General features: G+C 42.5%; 1 protein-coding gene across 3 annotated transcripts in view; it reads left to right on the plus strand.

The window, feature by feature from the left end:
• Positions 1-22,609, plus strand: part of REX1BD (required for excision 1-B domain containing) — a 75,840-nt gene that overhangs the window by 1,004 nt on the left and 52,227 nt on the right. The gene's annotated exons all lie outside the window — the stretch shown is intronic.

Consider the following 22,609-nt stretch of genomic DNA (forward strand, 5'->3'; position numbering starts at 1 on the left):
ATTCTCCTCGGGGCGGTCTTTTTGACCGGACTACGAGGAGAAGACAGAAAGTAAGTGTGCACCAACACTACACTGACATGTAGGTACACACAGGCACACAAACCCCCCCCGCCCCCCCTCCCCCCCCAGTCACAGTGTCACTGATTGCATTGATCATTTCTTTACTGATCAATGCATTCAGTGTCAGTTGTGACAGTAAAAACTGTCAGGACAGTTAGTGTTAGGTCCAGGGTAGCCCCCTATCACCCCCCAATAAAGATTTAACCCCCTGATTGCCCCTAGAGTTAACCCTTTCACCCCCTTTTGCCAGTGTCACTAAGCGATCATTTTTCTGATCGCTGCATGTGTCGCTAGGTAGCTAGTTATTTTTTTAGGTTCACCGCCAGGTTTTTATATCGCTAGGTACCCCGATATACTACCCAATAATGGTTTTAACCCCCTGATTGCCGCTAGTTAACCCTTTCACCCCCTTTTGCCAGTGTCACTAAGCGATCGTTTTTCTGATCGCTGCATTAGTGTCGCTACAGTCGCTAGGTAGCTAGTTATTTTTTTAGGTTCACCGCCAGGTTTTTATAGCGCTAGGTACCCCGATATACTACCCAATAATGGTTTTAACCCCCTGATTTCTGCTAGTTAACCCTTTCACCCCCTTTTGCCAGTGTCACTAAGCAATAATTTTTCTGAACGCTGCATCAGTGTCGCTAGTGTCGCTAGGTAGCTAGTTATTTTTTTAGGTTCACCGCCAGGTTTTTATAGCGCTAGGTACCCCGATATACTACCCAATAATGGTTTTAACCCCCTGATTGCTGCTAGTTAACCCTTTCACCCCCTTTCACCAGCGATCACAGTATAAGTGTCACTGGTGACGCTGGTTAGCCAGTTAGTTATTTAGGTTCCCCGTCAGGTTTTTATATAGCGCCAGGGACCCCCATATACTAACTAATAAAAATTTGAACCCCCTGATTGCTCCTAGTTAACCCTTTCACCACTGATCACCGTATAAGTGTTACGGGTGACTCTGGTTAGTTTGTTTTTTATAGCATCAGGGCACCCACCATTTATTACCCAATAAAGGTTTAACCCCCTGATCACCCGGCGGGTGATATCAATTAGGTTTTAGGGTCAGGGTCTGCGTCGCCCCAGGCAGCGCTAGGTTAGTGCCAGTACCGCTAACACCCACACACAAAGCATACACCTCCCGTAGTGGTATAGAATCTGAACAGATCAATATCTGATCTGATCAGATCTATACTAGCGTCCCCAGCAGTTTAGGGTTCCAAAAAAACGCATTGTTAGCGGGATCAGCCCAAATACCTGCTGGCACCTGCGTTTTGCCCCTCTGCCCAGCCCACCCAAGTGCAGTATCGATCGATCACTGTCACTTACAAAACACTAAACACATAACTGCAGCGATCGCAGAGTCAGGCCTGATCCCTGCCATCGCTAACAGGTTTTTTGGTAGCATTTTATATTCAAATCCGGAAGGCAGTGCTTGGTTTTCGGGGTCCCGTACGTGGCTAGGCTCCCAAAAAGTCCCCCACATGTGGTATCCCCGTACTCGGGAGAAGCAGCAGAATTTATTTTGGGGTGTAATTTGACTTCTGCCCATAGCATGTGTGAGCAATATATCATTTAGTGACAACTTTGTGCAAAAAAAAAAAAGTTTGTAATATTCCCGCAACTTTTGGCAAAATATAAAATATTCCATGGACTCAACATGCCTCTCAGTAAATAGCTTGGGGTGTCTACTTTCCAAAATGGGGTCATTTGGGGGGGTTTTGTGCTATTTTGGCATTTTATGGACTTCGAAACTGTGATAGGTAGTGAGGAGTTAAATCAAAAATTTGCACCCTTAGAAATCCTGAAGGTGGTGATTGGTTTTCGGGGTGCCGTGCGCGACTAGACTCCCAAAAAGTCCCACACATGTGGTATCCCCGTACTCAGGAGAAGCAGCAGAATGTATTTTGGGGTGTCATTTCACATATGCCCATAGCATGTGTGAGCAATATATCATTTAGTGACAACTTTGTGCAAAAAAAAAAAAGTTTGTAATATTCCCGCAACTTGTGGCAAAATATAAAATATTCCATGGACTCAACATGCCTCTCAGTAAATAGCTTGGGGTGTCTACTTTCCAAAATGGGGTCATTTTGGGGGGTTTTGTGCTATTTTGGCATTTTATGGCCTTCGAAACTGTGATAGGTAGTGAGGAGTTAAATCAAAAATTTGCACCCTTAGAAATCCTGAAGGTGGTGATTGGTTTTCGGGGTGCCGTGCACGACTAGACTCCCAAAAAGTCCCACACATGTGGTATCCCCATACTCGGGAGAAGTAGCGGAATATATTTTGGGGTGCAATTCCACATATAACCATGGCATGTGTGAGCAATATATCATTTAGTGACAACTTTTTGTAAAAAATTTTTTTTTTTTTTTTTTTTTTGTCATTATTCAATCCCTTAGGACAAAAAAAATAAATATTCAATGGGCTCAACATACCCATCAGCAATTTCCTTGGGGTGTCTACTTTCCAAAATGGGGTCATTTGGGGGGGATTTGTACTGCCCTGCCATTTTAGCACCTCAAGAAATGAGATCGGCAGTCATAAATTAAAAGCTGTGTAAATTCCAGAAAATGTACTCTAGTTTGTAGACGCTATAACTTTTGCGCAAACCAAAAAATATACGCTTATTGACATTTTTTTTACTAAAGACATGTGGCTGAATAAATTTTGCCCTCAATGTATGACTAAAATTTAGTTTATTCGATTTTTCTTATAACAAAAAGAAGAAAATATCTTTTTTTTTCAAAATTTTCGCTCTTTTTCCATTTATATCGCAAAAAAAAAAAATCGCAGAGGCAATCAAATACCATCAAAAGAAAGCTCTATTTGTGGGAAGAAAAGGACGCAAATTTCGTTTGGGTGCAATATTGCATGACCGCGCAATTACCAGTTAAAGCAGCGCAGTGCGAAATTGCAAAAAGACCTCTGGTCCTTAAGGTATTTATTGGTCCGGAGCTGAAGTGGTTAAGTTAAAAAACTTTTTTGCTCGAAAATTACGTAGAACCCCCACACGTTATACATTTTTTTTTTTTGAACACCCTAAAGAATAAAATGGCGGTTGTTGCAATACTTTGTCACCTCGTTTGTGTAGCAGTCTTACAAGCACACTTTTTTTGGAAAAAATACACTTTTTTTTTTTTTTAATAAAAAATATGTCAACAGTAAAGTTAGCCCAGTTATTTTTTTTAATTTTTTTTTTTTTTTTATATTGTGAAAGATAATGTTACACCAAGTAAATTGATACCCAACATGTCACGCTTCCAAATTGCGTCCGCTCGTGGAATGGCGACAAACATTTACCCTTAAAAATCTCCACCGGCAAATTAAAAAATTCTACAGGTTGCATGTTTTGCGTTACAGAGGCGGTCTAGGGCTAGAATTATTGCTCTCACTCTACCGATCGCGGCGATACATCACATGTGTGGTTTAAACACCATTTTCATATGTGTTCGCTTCTGCGTGTGAGCTCGTCGTGAAAGGGCACGTTTTAAAAAATTATTTTTTTTATTTATTTGACCTTTTTGTTTTTTTACACTGTTCTATTTAAAAAAAAAAAGTGTCACTTTTATTCCTATTACAAGGAATGTAAACATCCCTTGTGATATAAAAAAAAAAAAAAAAAACATGACAGGACTTCTTAAATATGAGATCTGGGGTCAAAAAGACCTCAGATCTCATATTTACACTAAAATGTAATAATAAAAAAATGTCCCTTGAAGAGCTATGGGCGGAAGTGAAGTTTTGACATTGCTTCTGCCCTGCGATGATATGGAGACGGGTGGGGGCCATGTCGCTCATCGCCATACTGAAGAAGAGACGGCATCCGATTGCCTATGGCTCCGGTAAGCGGCAGGAGGGGGACCCCTCTCCCGCCGTTGATAAAAGTGAACTGGCAGCAAATCCGCCGCAGAGACCACTTTTATCTTGAAGCGGACTGCCCGCTAAAGCTAGCTGCTGCCATGACAATATTCCTCTTCAAAGCAGTGACGTATAAGGATGGTGGGCGGTCCGGAAGTGGTTAAGCAAAAATCGTACGATCTGGTAAAATTTTTATGCTTGTCCGATCGGATAAACTGTCGTAATCATCTCTCGAAAGCTGTGTACTAACGATCCGATTATGGTACGATCGATCTGAAAGCGGTTTTCATCCGATTTTTGGATCGTGTGTATGGGCCATAAGACTGTTATAGGTAAGAACATGGATGGGATCATCAGATTTTTAACCACTTGACCTCCGGAAGATTTACCCCACTTCATGAGGCCCTTTTTTTGTGATATGGCACTGTTACTTTAACCACTTGCCTACTGGGCACTTTTACCCCCTTCCTGCCTAGGCGAATTTTCAGCTTTCAACGCTGTCACACTTTGACAATTGCACAGTCATGCTAAGCTGTACCCATATGACATTTCTATAAAAAATGTTTTCACACAAATAAAACTTTCTTTTGGTAGTATTTATCAAAAAAGTTTTCATAGTTTATTAATTTTGCAAACAGGTAATTTTTGTCCTTCATTGATGTGCGCTAATGGGGCGGCACTGGTAGGTGGCACAGATGAGGCTTAAGTGGCTCTCTGTGTTCGGAACCGATGTCCCTCTAACAGAAGCCGGTGATCGGCTTCTCTCATGCTATCAGTGTGAGGGGAAAAAATATAACCAATTACCGGCTCTATTTACATCACGTGATCAGCTGTCATTGGTTGACAGCTGATCCCGTGGTAAGTGCGGGATCAGCCAAGTCACGCTGATCACAGAGCACGCCTCACAGGTGGCTCATGCGCGGGAGGGCAGCAATTTAGGCCCGTGCTGTAGTCGTCTTTTGGATATAGCGTAGGCAGGGACTGTATTCATAACCCCCAGCATTGGCGTCGTCGACCTCAATAACAACCCCCAGCATTGGCGTCGTCGACCTCAATAACAACCCCCCAGCATTGGCGTCGTCGACCTCAATAACAACCCCCCAGCATTGGCGTCGTCGACCTCAATAACAAACCCCCCAGCATTGGCATCGTCGACCTCAATAACAAACCCCCCAGCATTGGCGTCGTCGACCTCAATAACAAACCCCCCAGCATTGGCGTCGTCGACCTCAATAACAACCCCCCAGCATTGGCGTCGTCGACCTCAATAACAACCCCCCAGCATTGGCGTTAGTGACCATAATAGCAGCCCCCACATTGGTATTCAGTGGACGTGCTGTTAACACCCCACGCCCCTTCCCCCCTGCACAGGTACTGCATTGATGATCAATCTCAGACTGCTTTCTCTCTCTTCTCAATGAGGCTGGGACTACACTTTTTCTGCCAGGCAGAAATCACTCCTCATGGCAACACTGTCTATTTCATTGCCAGGTGCTGAATCACAGACAGTATTTTGTGCCAGTCACCTTACTGCTGCTGTACAAAATATATTTGTGCTGTCAGGCAAAGATCGCCTCAGCTCTCTGTAATGCCTATATTTTAGTGCCAAGTCTCTAATCACAGAGAGTGCTTTAGAGCCAGGCACCCCATTGCAAGTGTGCAATTTTTACAGGTTTCCAGCAGGCGGTGGCACAGCCTAGGACATGATGGGCCATATGTCTGCAACCAATAATTTACAGTTGCTTTAATCAGTGAGCACTGCAGAACACTCCAGAAGCATTAAAGGTCAACTTTACTGACCTAGTAAATGTGTGGCAATAGAAAGGGAGGAGAAAATGGGAAGCACATTGCCCTACTTGTCTCAGCAGTTGCGATAGATTTTCTGACATACTTGATTAGTTGTTCCCTTTGACAATGTCCATCTGATGGACGTAGGGCAGTCTTAACTCACTGGCCACAGGCCCCAGGTGCATGGGGGCCCCATGATCTTTTATTAGGCTCTTCCACTATAGGCTGACAGGAGACATGACAGCAGCATCACTCACTAATCCTGTCAGCAGGGAGGAGGAGAAGCGGCACCACCACTTAGGCCTCATACACACATTTTTTTTACAGCAGCGTTTTTGAGCTTTTTTTGCCACTTAACTATTTCCCGACTGCCTCACGCAGATAAACTGCGGCAGAAGGGCACGAACAGGCAGATTAATGTACCTGTACGTTGCTCTTTAATAGGCGGGTTGTGGGCGGGTGCCCGCCGGGAGCTCCATGAGTGCGATCTCCGGTCCCGCAGACTTGATGTCCGCGGGGATACCCGCGATCGTCTCATGGAGAGGAAGACCGGAGAAATGCTGATGTAAACAAGCATTTCCCCATTCTGCCTAATGACACTGATCACAGCTCTCTTTGATCGGGAGCGGTGATCAGTGTCGTTTCACACACAGCCCCTGCCCCCCACAGTTAGAATCACTCCCTAGGACACACTTAACCCCTACAGTGCCACTTAGTAGTTAACCCCTTCACTGCCAGTCACATTCACACAGTAATCAATGCATTTTTAATTGCACTGATCGTTGTATAAATGTGAATGGTCCCAAAATCGTGCCAAAAGTGTCCAATGTGTCCGCCATAATGTCGCAGTCCCGATAAAAATCAATGATCGCTACCATTACTAGTAAAAAAAAAAAAAAAAAAAAATGCCATAAAACTATCCCCTATTTTGTAGACGCTATAACATTTGCGCAAATAAATCAAACGCTTATTGCGTTTTTTTGTTTTTTTTTCCAAAAATATGTAGAAGAATACGTATTGACCTAAACTGAGGAAAAAAATGTTTTTTTATATATTTTTTTGGGGATGTTTTATTATAGCAAAAAGTTAAAAATAATAAGTTTTTTCAAAATTGTCTTTTTTGTTTATAGCGCAAAAAATAAAAACCACAGAGGTGATCAAATACCACCAAAAGAACGCTCTGTGGGGGGAAAAATTATGTCAATTTTGTTTGGGAGCCACATTGCACGACCACGCAATTGTCAGTTAAAGCAACGCAGTGCCGAATCGCAAGAAACACTCTGGTCTTTGGCCAGCCAAATGGTCCGGGGCTTAAGTGGTTAAAAACGCCACTCTATGTTATTCAATGGACTCATACAAACATGGCGTTTTTAAGCTGCAAAAAAAACAGGACCAAAGCGCTCTGAGGCTCCAGCACTAGAGCTGTAAAAACGCCAGATGCCGGTAAAAGGTGTTAAACACGATTTAACGAGGCTTAACACTGTATACACAGCGTTAAGCCTCGTCCAGCTTTTTTCTGCTCCTACTCCAAATCAGTGGTTCCCTATGGGAGCCCATTAATTTAAATAGAAGTCACACCAGAAGTCGGATCAAGAGTAGGAATGAGCCCAGGCGTGTTTGCGTGGACCACGTGCAGAGCCCGTCAGGAAGTCGGCACAGCGATGCGCTAATCATAGGCAGTGAGACATTGCCCCAATGTGCGGCTGCAGAGATCGGGCAATGTCTCACTGCCTGTGATTAGAGCAGCGCTGTGCCGACTTCCTGGCGGGCTCTGCACGTGGTCCATGCGAACACGCCTGAGCTCATCCCTAATCAAGAGGATCCGACTTGTGCGCTGAAAATCTTGAAAGGGAACCTCTGCCAAAATGTAAACATTTTTTTGCATGAGTTTCCCTCAAGACTATACCAGACTCTTAAAAAAAATGGTGTGTGGGTCCCACCAAGATCCATGGCAGACCCTTATCCGAGCACACAGCCTGGTAGGTCAGCAAAGATCAGAAAAGCGTGGGGGGAGAGCGAGCGCTACCCCCTCCTGGACCATACTAGGCCACGTGCCCTCAACATGGGGCAGGTGGGTGCTTTGGGGTAGGGGGGCTCTGCCATGTTGATGAGGACAAGGGCCTCTTCCCGACAACCCCTGCCTTTGGTTGTCAGGGTCTGCAGTGTGTCAAAAATTAACACACCACAGGTTTTTCAACTATTTTATTAAGGCAGCTCTGGCTCTTCTACTTCTGGCGATGTTGTCTTCCTCTCCGGTTCTTCTCCTCGCTGCGCTGTCTTCTAGCTCTTTTGCTGGGTCTTCTTCCACTGCTCTTCTTCCAATGTTGACTCGATGCGATCTCCCGGTGTAATGCTGGGTCCGCTGTGTGCCATGATTTATATTGGCATGGGGTAGGGCCATCCGATGATGCAATTTGCAGTCCATGCCCCTTGTGTCATCACCACCCGGGGCATGATGGAGCAATGACGTCACATGGGTTGTGGCCTCCAAATGACATCATTGGGTGGCCCCGCCCATTGCTAATATAAGTCATTGCACATGGCAGACCCAGTATTAGAGCGGGAGATCAGAGTTAGCATGGAAAGAAGTGCAGAGAGGAGAAGACCTGCCAGGCTGCGTGCTCAGATAAGGGTCTGGTAATTTTTTTATTTTTTATTTTGTTGGGGGTTCCCCTTCCAGATTCCCAGCACACAAGTCACACCGCAAGTCGGATCATCTTGATCCTACTTCGGGTGCGACTTCTGTTCAAATCAATGGTCTCCTATAGGGAACCATTGATTTTGAATAGAGGCAGAGAAACGCAGCTGAAAGCTAGCGCGGCTAAACACGCATTGACGGCAATACCTTTTTTTTTCCCATGGCGTCGGTCCTAGCTTTACATCGCATTTTTTTTTTTTTTTTTTTAAACGTCCGTGTGTATGAGGCCTTAGGCTGAATTCACACCTGAGCGTTTAAAAGTTGTGCGAATTTTGCTGTGATTTTACAGTGTTTTGTGCTTCGTTTTTGCCGCTTTTTTTGTACAGGTCACCAATGTAAAAAGCAGAAAAATGCCTGTAATCTGCTCCAAAGAAGCTCATGTTTTCTGAGCTTCATGCATTTTGCTTTAGGTGACAAAACGCTCAGATGTGAACAGGTGCCATTGAAATGAATACGAATTAAATTTTTGGGCGTTTTTCAGGCATTTTGCGAGCTGAAAACAGCCCAAGTCTTGAAAAGTACGACCAGGTGGGGAGCTGGGCAGGGCAGTTCTAGAGGAGCACTCTTTACAATTTTTTTCCTCTTTCTCTCTCTCTTTTTTTTTTTTTTCTTTTCCTTTCAAGTGTTCTGTCTTTCTCAGTTTTTCCCTACATGAAGTGCATGACCAGGAGGCCACCTAGTTTGAGACTCGAGTCACATCTATGCATGTTGCTTCTGAGCATTTCTGCAGTGCTTTTTGCGGCGCTTGACGTGTTTTTTGACCTGCGTTTTAACCGCCATTTTGCTCCGATTTGCATTTGTCTTTACATTGTATATAGCTGGTTGCTGAGGAGGGGGCCGGGAAGCTGTCCGCTATGTCCTTAACAACTGATGAGCTGTCAGCGGGCTTCGCAGCTGAATGTTAAAAAAATAAATAAATAATTGCCGGCTTTAAAAAAATTTGTGAAAAAACAAAAACAAAAAACAGCATGGGGTACCCCCAGGTCCATACCAGGCCCTTGGGTCTAATATGTATTCGGAGGGGACCCCCCCATGCCAATTTTTTTTTTTTAAATGGCGTGAGGTTCCCCCCCCCCCCCCCAAGATCCATCCCCGACCCTTATCCAAGCATGCCGCCCGGCAGGTCAGGAAAGGGATGGGACGAGCGAGCCGCCCCCCCCCCCCCACACCATACCAGGCTGCATGCCCTCAACGTGGCGGGATGGGTGCTTTGGGGCGGGGGGGTCTCTTTCAAGCATTTCTTAGATACCGATGGGGGCATGGCCATCGTATTATGTCACCCGGAGGCCTCATCACCTGCGATGTCATGGACCCATCATGCCTCGGATGGTGACTTTCCAAGGGGGTGGGGCCTCCGGATTACATGTATACTCTGCTCCTAAAGCGCGCCTGCCCATTGAAATCAATGGGGCACCGCTGGTGGTTTTAACCCTTTTCCGGCCGCTAACGAGGGTTAAAAGCAGCCCGCTATTGGCCGAATAGCGACGGTAAAGTGATTTACCACAGACGCCACCGATGCCTCAGTGTGAAAGTAGCTTAACTCGGAGACTGCCTGTGTAGGATTTATACTTAACCACTTCCCACCGGCCATACTCGTATATGCAGTCTCTTGGCAGGGGGACTTTAAGGCCAAGTGGCTGCCTATATGTGGCCTTGTGTAAACAACATACCAAGCTGAGAGCGCACTCCCTGCGGTGGTTGTAGGATAATTCCCTGGTTGTATTTTTTTTTTCAATCGGACTAAAAATCCACACCATGTTTAGCGTATTTAGCCACACCCACCTTTTGCCATGGTGCACTACGTGCTCCACAGATCGCCATATCCCTGGTAGGGGTCTCAGTGCGTCATTTTGTCCGAGGTGCCCATGATGCTTTTAGGACAGCCCTGGACTCACAGGGGACCCATAGAGGAGAGTGGGACTGTGTTCGTCTTCACTCTGCACAGTGCATGGAAAAGGACCTGTCATCTGCCTGATCAGCTGAGTCCATAAAATGTGTGAAAGGGGCCAAAGGGATGCAGGACACACCAGTTTCCTCTTTATAACCCTACAAGTGCAGCAGCTGATTGATAATTATAAATGACACTTTGCCCATGGACAAAAAAACTGCTATTTCTTCAGAATAACAATAGGTAGGAATCTGCAATAAAGTTTTGTTAAAATCCTTGCAATATACATAGATCATCCAGAGGGGAATGTTTTTTTTTTTTTTTCAGCAAAAGTGGAGTTACCCTTTTGGTCCCAGGGATGTGGTCTAAAGCCTCATACACACGATCGGATTGTTGGCTAACAGAGCGTCTGACTTTTGTCCGAAGGGCGTGTGCCATGAACTTGTCTTGCATACAAACACTACATAATTGTTGGCCAACAAACGTGAACGTAGTAACGTACTAAGTGGAATTTCAGCTCTTGAGCGCCACCCTTTGGGTACCTTCTGCTAATGCCGTATTTTGAGCATTGATTCTGAGCATGTGTGTTTGTACTTTGGACTTTTGTGTACACACGATATGAAAATCTGACAACAGACCTTTGTCTGCCGAAAATTTGCTAGCATGCCATCTAACATTTGTTGGCGGAAAGTTGGTAAACCAATGTCTAAAGGAGCGTATTAACAGTCGGATTTTAGAAAATCCGATCGTGAGTATGAGGCTTTAGAAGGTAAATTGGGGGTTATAACTTTTTTTTTCCCCCCAGCAGGATTGCCAAACTAAACGGGTGTAATGTTTTCAATACGGGGGGATGGCGATATTTGCCTTTTCCAGCATAGTTTCCTGCTAGTCATACATTGGAAAACCAGCCACAATTACTGTTTAGTTGATGTCTAATAGCTGTCGTATGGCCTCCATATGCCTATTTCTTGCCTGTTTGTTCAGGAAATCACATGGCAATTTAAGATCACAACTGCTGTGAAATCAATTTAATCAGCTTTAATAATAGTATAAATATGGTAAAAACTAAATTATTTGCATCCCTCTGTAAATTGCACTCTTTTTCTAACTAACTTTGACAGTTTTTATTTTTTTCTTGCAAGTAATAACCTTAAAGTGGTTGTAAACCCTTTACAACCATTTTAACCTACAGGTAAGCCTAGATTAAGGCTTAAGCCCCATACACACTATCAGATTTTCTGCAGTTTTTTTTTTCTTTCCTTCAGATTTACCAAAACCATGTAGTGCAAGGGCCTGCCTGATAGCATACAAATTGAAACTCCTAAGGTTTGACCTCATATTATATGGTTTTGGTAAATCTGAAGACAAAAATCAGAAGAAAATCTGATGGTGTGTATGGGGCTTTACCTGTAGGTGCAAGAAATATCTCCCAAACCTAAAAGGTTTAGGAGATATTTGCAGAAATGGCAGCAGCGATGTCTACAGCTTGCAGATGCATGGAGCATGTCGCTTCTAACGGCGATCATGCGCTGAGTGATGTCATCGCGGCTCCAGCCAGTCACAGTGTTGGAGCCGCGATACCCGGAAGTCACTCCAGGATAGATGGCGGCAGCGGAGGAGGCGAACCAGGGTCGCTTCGGGGGCTTTGATCTCAGGTAAGTTATTCATAATGAGCTAGTGTGCTATGCATACTAGCTCATAATGCCTTTGCCTTGCAGGGTGTTTTTATTTTTTTTTCCGAGGCTTTACTTCCTCTTTAAATAGACACATTTTACAGATGTAATGACCCAGCGAATACTTTTACCTTGTATGCCTCAAAAATGCTGTGCTAACCAATCACCTAATATAGTGCTGTAAAATGAAAAGTGCAATCCATAAATTAACACATAAATAACAAAATAATAGTCCCAAATGATGACTAGTAAGTGTAGAGTCTTGTTTCATATAAATAAAATTGATGCTCCAAACAAGTGTAAAATTACTGTTACTGGACTCTTTGTAAGTAAAAAGAGTCACATACGCTTGTATATCTATTAGAGCTGCACGATTAATCTTTAAAAAATCCTGATCTCGATTCAACTGCCCCCCCCCCCCCCCCTTACGATCTTAAAGCAGACCTTTGTCATTTTTTCAACTTTTCATCTATTAAAGAGGAAGTAAACCCTGATGGGTTTACTTCCTCTTTTTTTCCCTGCAAAGGTAAAGCATAATGGACTACTATGCATCGCATAGTAGCTCATTATGTGTCACTTACCTGACACAGGAGCCAGCGAAGTCGCCGCTGATCCCTGTAGTCCGCCGCGTCCATCTTGCTGGTGGCGTCTCGCAGCTCCGACCAATGACAGCGGCGCAACCGCGATGACGTCACTCCCGCGCATGCGCACGGGAGTCGTGCCTCGCAGCTCCGTTGCTGTCATACGGCGAAGCCGCGATGACGTCACTCCCGCGCATGCGCACGGGAGTCGACAAATTTGGCAAATCCATTCTTGGATTTGCCGCTTTTAGTGCGCCTGCGCGCCGCTGTCTACGGCGCATGCGCCGTAGACAGCGGTGCCCATTTTCGGGCAAATATCTCCTAAACCATATAGGTTTAGGAGATATTGCTTGGACCTACAGGTAAGCCTTAATCTAGGCTTACCTATAGGTCCAAGTTGTTTGGAAGGGTTTACTTCCTCTTTAAATCTTCTGCCCTTGTTTTAACTTTGGATAACAAAACATTTTTTTTCCTGCCAGTAAATGCCTTTTACAGCACACTTCCTGTTTTCTTGTCTTGTAAAACGCCTAGGCTTATGACATGCAGAGTTCTCCATTTCAGCCCTTGTACACACGGTCGGAGAATCTGTCGGAATGAGTTTCATCGGACCGTGTCGTCAGATAATCCGACTGTGTGTGGTATGCATCGGACTGATTCCGTCCGACCCAATTTTCCAACATGTTGGAAATATTTCCCAACCAACTGGGCCAGACGGACCTAATCCGATCATGTGTACAGCATTTTCATTGGACCAAGTGCCACGCATGCTCAGTTCAAATTCCTACATCAAAGCTATTGGCTACTAGCCTTAATGTAGTCCCATCGTAACGAAATTACGTCGTCACGTTCTGAAAGATCGGATTTTTCGCCAACTTGGCCCGACCGTGTATATGCAACAGTTTCGGACACAATCCGTCGGACTAAATCCGACGGGCAAAATCCGACGGATTTGGTTGGCAAAATCTCCGACCGTATGTACGTGGGCTTACTCTCATAAGAGTTTGCCAGGAAAGGAGGGGTGATGAGTCATAATAGGGCCAATGAGAGCTGCAGAGCTGGAGGTGTGTTTCTGTATAAATCCAGGAAGTAGAACAGGCAGCAGCTTTAGCTGCCCACAGTTAAAATGGATGCAGCCAGTCTTGGTGGAGGGAGATTTCTACAGCATGTTTGGCAAGTACAGAATATATAAAATAATATGCAAAGTGGTTTTCGAGGGAAGCTTTAGAATGGCAAAGATGTTTTTATTACAAATTATTTAAGAAGACTGCAGTTACTCTTTAATCCAGCATTTTCACGATTCATGTAGCAAGTGCAGAGCTGTTCTCTGGTCATAGCTGTCAAAAAAAAGGCAGCAGGCAAAGTTTATCAAAACATTGCTCAGCACTGAGCGATAAAAATAAACATTGCATCGTTTGCTTCTTTTAGATCAAAGGGATGAACTTCGGTCTGCAGATGAGGGCAGTTTAACCACTTAAAGCGGATGCAAGCCCCCACATATACCCAGTGAAGTGAACAGCCTCAGATAATACAAAGATATGAAAAAAATCTCACTACATAAGTTTTAAGTGCATATCTGCTATATTGTTTAGAAATTAGAGGAAAGGTACACACCCTCACTCCACATAGGCAAAGGAAGGAATGTGCAGAGCTGTGCTGTGAATAGACCAGCTCTCTGCTAATCTATTTATAGTACCCACCCGACACAAATTTCAGGCTGGTTTTATTTCGGTTGTTGGAGAACTTGTCAGAAGTTATCATGCTGATAACAGAAGAATGAAGCAGCAGAAAGACACAAGACTTGGGGCTTTGGTGAGAGATAAGAAAACACTACAGATATATGTGCTCAGGTCATATATGCCAGAATTATTCCTTGTAACAGAACACGGTCATTCACCTTATCACAACAATGTTTGAGAATAGGAGTCAAGCTGTGGGCATTGGGCAGACTCATCATCCGGTGTTTACTTGTGACTGTCTCTGGATTGTGATTATTTATATTATGTTCACTGTGTTATATGTTAAATTGATAATACACTTTCAACCCTCCATTCTTAAAAACATATATCGCTCATCACTACGAAACTTTGGTCCCGGAATTGGAACTGGTAATTTCCTGGTTGCGCTGTGTGTGGCAATGTCACGGTGATATCTGCGCTATTTATGGCTTGCACTTTTAATTATACAGCAATATATTATATGTGATTGGTATTATCGAGGCATTTTTAATTTACATTGCTTAAACAATTGTTCTACTGCATGGGTCTTTTAGCAAAATTTCTCTGCTTTTTAATACTTTTAGCTTAAAAAAATAACAAATTATGGCATGTGCAAAAATTGTGGTAAACAATTGAAAGAAAATTTGAATACGATACTCTAATTCTGCCTCCTTCGGTTTGTCAATTTTGGTATTAAGGTGATTGTACTTCCCATGAGATAAAACAACCCATTCAGTTTAAAATAGAAATGCAAAACATTTTTGTGTAGATATAAAAAAAAAAAGTATACATTTTTTCCCATTTTTGTTTATACAAGTGATCACATTCCCTCTGTTCTCAGCTGCAAAAGGGCTGGGGGGAGGAAAAGCAGCAGCACACTGAGCTTCCCAGTGAATGGCTGTGCAGCGGGGGCATGCTAGGACAAGTCTTTTTTCATTGGAGGAGAGCGCAGAGTTCCCAGCATGGCTAGAGAACTGACCGTGGTTCATTCTGCTGCTTAGTGTGGTTAATTTTTTAATAGGAAAGCAAGGGGACTAGCAAGAACACCAGGGACTTCACATAAAGGAAAAGCAATACAAAATGAACAGGATAGTTTTTCATACAAGTACATAAGGAATATGAAGTGTTAAGGTAACAAACGCTTTCAATACAAGATTTTGACACTGTTAGATTGTTACAAGATACATATGTAGAGATGTATATTATTGTTTGCATTCTAAAAATGGTGTGTGAAAAGGATTATATCTGTAGCACACCAGTAGATGGGGATGCAGGTTTTTCTTTAGATTGCTAGGTTAGCTTGGACAACAGTGCCTATTGTGTGATTCATCTTCTCCATACGATGTGATCCTAGATGTTAATGAGGGCAGGTTTTTACCGAACACAAAATCGTCTACAAAAAAGCTCCAAGTGCACCAGTAAACACAACACCAGACAGTGATGATTCATTTTGCACAGTAGAACAAATAACTGTTCCAAATTATTTTGCATGTTTTTCTCCTTTCTGGTTGTTTTTTTTTTTTGGGCAAAACATATTTTTCAGAAGTGCAAGTGTCATGAATTCCATACAAATTAATGGAAAAGAATACTTCCAACAAACAAAATGTCACAGACAAAACATTACATTTATATATATATATATATTCATATGAACTTCATTATTTGTTTTTACCCTTTTAGCTATGTGGAAGTTCTACATCACCATGAAGTCCTAAGGATAAGTTACTGATCCCATTACATCAACTCTCAATGCCCTTGACTACACCATACAGTACTTGCTTTAGTAGTGAACATAAAAATTCCATATTATTTTGCATTATGTTGTTTTACAAAGTGTAGATTTTTAAAAACGTTTGCTCTGTTCTTTTAAAGACACAAGTCAAATTCATCTTGAAGTAGCAATAAACCCAATAGCAGACATTTATTATATTACAGCTTACCAATTCTTAGATGTGATGACTGTTAGGACTTTTTGACAGCAAGGTTCGAGTCCGTCGGACAATTTGATCGTGTGTGGGCTCCATCGGACCTTTGCTTGGCAAAAATCCATCGGACTTTAGAAATAGAACATGTTTTAAATTTTTCCACCAGAACTCCGCCGGACCAAGAAATCCGTTCGTGTGTATGCTAGTCCAACGGACAAAAATGGACGCTAGGGCAGCTATTGACTACTGGCAATGAACTTCCTTATTCTAGTTCAGTCGTACGTCATCACGTTCGAATCCGTCGGACTTTGGTGTGATTGTGTGTGGCCAAGTCCGTTCATTTGGAAAGTCCGTCAGAAAGACTGTCGAACCTAGTCCCTCAAAGTCCGGTCGGGTGTACGCTGCATTAGTTTCCTTCCATTTTTCTTCTCTTTTCATCTAGTATTCCAGCCAGAAAGTCACAGCTCAAACTCTCTCCAGCAGAATGCATCAGTTTACTTGGATGAGACAAACCACTTAACACTGGCAGGGAGGATTAAAATCAAAGGGATCACCATACCCAGGCTTTCACTCGACTAACTCCGATCGCACTCTTAACCGCTTCCCGACCGCCTCACACTGATATACGTCGGCAGAAGGGTACGTATAGGCTGAATCACGTACCTGTATGTTGCTCTTTAAGAGGCGGCGGAGCGTGCTTGCCCACGGGAAGCTCCGTGAGTCCTGTCGTGGGTCCCGCAGACTCGATTGCCGTGGGGATGAAGAACGGGGAGATGCTAAAGTAAACAAGCATCTTCCTAGCAACAGTGACACTGATCTCTGCACCCTGTGATTGGAGCGGAGATCAGTGATCTGTAAAACACAACCACACCCCCCCACAATTATTAATACGCCCCTAGGACACGCTTAACCCCTACACTGCCACCTAGTGGTTAACCCCTTCACTGCCAGTGTCATTTACACAGGGAATCGGTGCCTTTGTATAGCACTGACAAATGACAATGGTCCCAAAAATGTGTCAAAATTGTCTCAGTCACGATAAAAATCACAGATCGCCGTCATTAAAAAAAAAAAAAAATAATTATAAAAATGCTATAACGTTTGCGCAAACCAATAATTATTGCGATTTAAAAAAAATTTTTTTCCAAAAATATGTAGAAGAATACATATATATTTATTATAGCAAAATGTAAAAAAAAGAATGCGTTTTTTTTTTTTTTTTCAAAATTGACAATCCTTTTCTTGTTTATACCACAAAAAATAAAAACCGCAGGGGTGATCAAATACCACCAAAAGAAAGCTCTATTTGTGGGAAAAAAAGGACGTCAATTTTGTTTGGGAGCCACGTCACACAATTGTCAGTTAAAGCGACGCAGTGCCAAATCACAAAAAGTGCTCTGGTCAGGAAGGGGGTAAATTTCTTCCGTGGTTAATGACCAAAATCCACAGGGAAAGCTAGAATTACTCACTGTTAAATGGGATATTGGTGTGGGACATGCTGCTTAGTGACTGCACATAGCTGTGATAATTTTTTTTTTTAAAACCGCAACATCACCATCATGTGTATGTTAGCTAGTGAATATGTAAAGTACTGCATCTCTATTGGCAAGCAAGACAGGGGAATGAAAAGTAAAAGTTATTAGGATCATTATCAGTAAAATGTAACTTTATTTCATAAGTAAAAATAGAAAGTTTGGAGGTAAAGTGTCAAGATCAAGCTGTCCAAGCCAAAGTGTCAGTTAGAGGGTTGAGACAAACAATTTACCACTGATGGCTTACAATGGTCAGCTTTTATTTATGTATGTAAAACCTTTGTCCTAAAAAAACAAAAAACCCTTTCCTCCTCCCAGCAGAGGAGAGGTTCTAAATGCTGGGAGGTGAAGACAGGCATTTCAATCATGTGACCGCTGTGATTGGTACCTTTCTAATCATGTGACTGCCAATCACAAGTATGCATTGGTAGCTTTCTGGCACCTGCTGGTTAATGCACTGGGTGTGCACAGGGAGCACACACTCAGCACAGTAATGTGTTTACATAGGGCCACATATACGCAGCCTCTTGGCATTTAAAGCCCCCAATTTCTTGTGGCCCCCAAGGAATATCTGAGCCCCACTAAGGATGAGGTCGGGTGTGTTGACAACTCCACGTACCCGTGCCCACCAAGAAGCTGACGGCACGCATCATTAATCACAGACACTGAGACATTTCTCAGTCCTCATGCAGAGATCAGGAAATGTCCCAGTGCCTGTGATTGGTGTTGTACGCTGTCAGCTTCCCGGTGGGCTCAGGCACATGGAGTTGTGAACATGCCCAAGCTTATCCTTAGTCCTGAGCGGCGCTCTGGGATTCGTTGGGGCCACACAAAAGATAGAGATATATATATATATATCTCTCTATCTCTATTTTCCAAATAACACGCCCAAGCTCATCCTTACGGTAGAAAATTCGGCCAGCAAAAGACTGATGAGAGATTTTGGTTGAAAAATGTGACCGTGTGTATGCTCCATAAGACTTTTGCTGGCCGAATTCCCGCCAGCAAAAGATTGAGAAAAGGTTCTAAATTTTTCGGTCGGAAAAAGTTCCGATCGGAAATTCCGATCATCTGTACAAATTCCAACACGCAAAATTCTTTGGAAACAATTCGACGAATGCTCGGAAGCATTGAACTTCATTTTCTCAGCACGTCGTAGTGTTGTACGTCACCGTGTTCTTGACGGTGGAAAGTTCAGCAAACTTTTGTGTGACCGTGTGTATGCAAGCCAAGCTTGAGTGGAATTCCGTTAGAAAAACCATCCAAGCCTTTTCCGACGGAAAATCCGCTCGTGTGTACGGGGCATTAAACTCTTCACCGCACACAGCAGTGTGCAGGCAAGGTTTTTTTTGTTTTGTTTTTTTTCAATTGAGATGAATACATTGTAAAATCTCAGTTAATGTCAGTTGGTCTAAATCAGTTCTAAATATATTTGGACAAGACATGTATACTTGGTGTTATGTTCCTGTTCATATTTTTTGAACTTCTACCAATAATATACCAATAATATGTAATGTATGTTACAATGTTCCTGACATATATTTCAGCTTTCTGGATTTTTTTTTTTCATCAACGTGTGTCCCGTTTGCAATAAACTTTGCATAAAATAGTTAATTTGCATTTAATTTTAATGGTTGAAAGAATGTCATCAAATCTGGCCCTCTTTGAAAAAAGTTTGGACACCCCTGCACTACCTTCTCAGATTGACAATGATGCTGTCCTAAGGTGTCTTTTTTGCTCTTTCATCTGGAGTGGGGACACCCTAAAGCTCTCCATACACTCACAGAGGTGAATCACGTGGGATCCAAAGTGCAGGGTGTTTATTGGGGTATTTCAGCACACAAGTGGGGCAGGAGAACGACGATACATCTAGGGAGACTTTGCGGGACCCTAAGATGAAAATAAGGTGCAGTGACAAGGAGTAAGTCCAAATATAGCAATCTAGGGCACAAGAAGGGACAAAAGCAGGATAATGGAGCACAGCAAGAAACCGGCCTAGAGTCCTAGTACAGTAAGTACTGAGTCTCCAGACCACCAGTGTATTCACCAGAACCTGTTGATCAGCTTCCTAAATGAATGTGGAAGTCCATGCTAAAATCCCTGCATCTATAGACACCTGGGATCTAACACTTAACCTCTCTATCCCTGTAAAGCAAAAGTATACATACCTTTTTGGAAGCCGATCTGACCGAATCTCACGCTGAGCTGTTAGCCGTGGCTTCACTGTGTAGTCTGTTGCAGAGGAGACAGAGGACAATAGAAGCCCCATAGTAACTCTGTGGGTGACGTCACTTCCCTGTCATTTCACAACCATTGTCCTCAGTCTCTGCTGCAGAGCTAGCGGGTCAGCCCGACTTCAAAAAAAGGTATGTATACTCGTTTTTGCTTTACAGGGATAGAGAGGTTAGTGTTAGATCCCTGGTGTCTATAGATGCAGGGATTTTAGATTTTGCATGGACTTGCACTTTAATATGCTGGCTATTTATTCATGTAACTTGTTTAGTAGAAGCTGCTGACTGTTTTAAAACTTTATATTCACCTAAATGTCAAACTTTATGTATTAACGATGGCTAATGTGGTACATTGCTCTACTACTAATATATATTAAAAATAGGTCTCTTCTTGGAAAAGAAAAATAAGTCCTAAAAACAAGTCAGGATGACCTGGCTTTTAACTGCTCAAGTACTTCATCATCTAATCCAACCCTTGCTTTATAGATTAGGGTATCATTATACTTTTATAGTGCTGTTAAAGTACTTCTAGTCCTTTTTGACATTGTAAAACATTTGTTCCCCTTTTTTATATATGATCACATGACCTCTGTTTTCAGAGACCTAAGGAGCTCAGAGAGCAGGGGGAGGGGAAACAGCAGTACACAGTAAATGGCTGTGTAGGGAGATGTGTCAGAAAAAAGTCTAAATATTGGTGGATAGCAGGCTGAATCCCCAGCATAGCCAGAAAACTGACTACAATGTGTTCTCATGCCTACTGTGGTCAGTGGCAGGAACACCAGGGATTTCAGACTCAGGAATCAATACAAAGAAAACAGTGTACTTTTTCATGCAGGCACATATCGGGAATATGAAATGTTGTGGTAACTTTTTTTTTTTTTTTTTTTTTTTTTTAAATCCATATCAGTAATACATATTTGTAACAATCTTGCAAAAGCTGTAGCTAGTGGCCATGTTGTTTTAGAACCTTAGGGCAGCCATGACAGCTTGGCTAACTGTGTAACATTACAGAAAAAATCTGAACACCCTCCCTCCTCCCTTGTGTTTAGGAATTCATAGGTTTATACATCAAAGGGGGCTGTTATCTCAACAGAGAAAGCGGAAACAGGGTAGGCCTGTAAAAACATCTCATGTCTGCCTGGCAGGATGTCCTGGCCTATCGTAAAACTGTCACCCCCTCAATTCAGAGAACCAGCAGATACCGGTCGTAAATACTTTAGTGCACATCAAGCTTAAACAGTGGAATAAGTATGAAATTTCAGCATGTTTCATAACTTCCAAAGTAATAATAGCACAGTCATATTATGGACATATTTAATTTGTAACATTTCAAGTCCAGAAACCCCTATGTCAGGTCGTATGGGAAACCACTGTTACCCCTTATTCCTCCTACGTAAACTAGACAGTAGAGACATGGCATGTTTATATCTGTTTTGAAGGAAATCTCACGCTGAACAATAATATTGATATTTGCAGTCTATAAACACTATAGATGCAGAGATATGAATATGTATCACAAAGTGTACCTGGGACATGGTCATGAATGTAGACCCACCCCCCCAGCAACCAACCCCTAAACAAGATGACCAGATGATTGGTCGCTGTCAACACCCCTTTGATCTGACAGAAAAGGGCATGGGCAGTTCTCCTTTTACCATCCAAGCAGGAACATCTGCCAACTTTGAGAACCGATTACCCAGCTCATCGACCGAACTCTGATCAACCCTCTGACATTAATTGCAAATATTCTTCCTCCCCAATTCTACCTTATTTCTTTGTATATTTATCTTTTAAAAACATATTTTTTCTGTAAATGTTTATTTGCACCAACTTTGACCTTTTCATAATAAACCCTTATGGTGGAAAGTGTTAACTTTGTCTTTAACCACTTGACCACTGGGCACTTAAACACCCTTAATAACCAGACCAATTTTCAGCTTTCGGTGCTCTCGCATTTTGAATGACAATTACTCAGTCATGCAACACTGGACCTATATGAAATTTTTGTCCTTTTTTTCACACAAATAGAGCTTTCTTTTGGTGGTATTTAATCACCGCTGGGTTTTTTATTTTTTGTGCTATAAAGGAAAAAATACCGAAAATTCTGTAAAAAAATGAATTTTTCTTTGTTTCTGTTAGAAAATTTAGCAGATTAGTAATTTTTTCTTCATAAATTTTGGCCAAAATTTATACTACTACATATCTTTGGTAAAAATAAGTACAAATTGGTGGATATTATTTGGTCTTTGTGAAAGTTATAGAGTCCACAAGCTATGGTGCCAATATCTGAAAATTGATCACACCTGAAGTACTGATGGCCTATTTCAATTCTTGAGACCCTAACATGCCAGAAAAGTACAAATACCCCCCAAATTACCCCTTTTTGGAAAGAAGACATTCCAAGGTATTTAGTAAGAGGCATGATGAGTTTTTTGAAGTTGTCATTTTTTCCCACAATTCTTTGCAAAATCAGGATTTTTTTTCCTTTTTTATTTTTTTTCACAAAATTGTCATATTATCAGGTTATTTCTCACACACAGCATATGCATACCACAAATTACACCCCAAAACACATTCTGCTATTACTCCCGAGTATGGCGATACCACATGTGTGAGACTTTTACACAGTGTGGCCACATACAGAGGCCCAAAATGCA

Source organism: Lithobates pipiens, unplaced genomic scaffold (assembly GCF_037356315.1).
Source record: "Lithobates pipiens isolate NorthernLeopardFrog02 unplaced genomic scaffold, aLitPip1_a1.2 Scaffold_13, whole genome shotgun sequence".
NCBI classification, from domain to species: domain Eukaryota; kingdom Metazoa; phylum Chordata; class Amphibia; order Anura; family Ranidae; genus Lithobates; species Lithobates pipiens.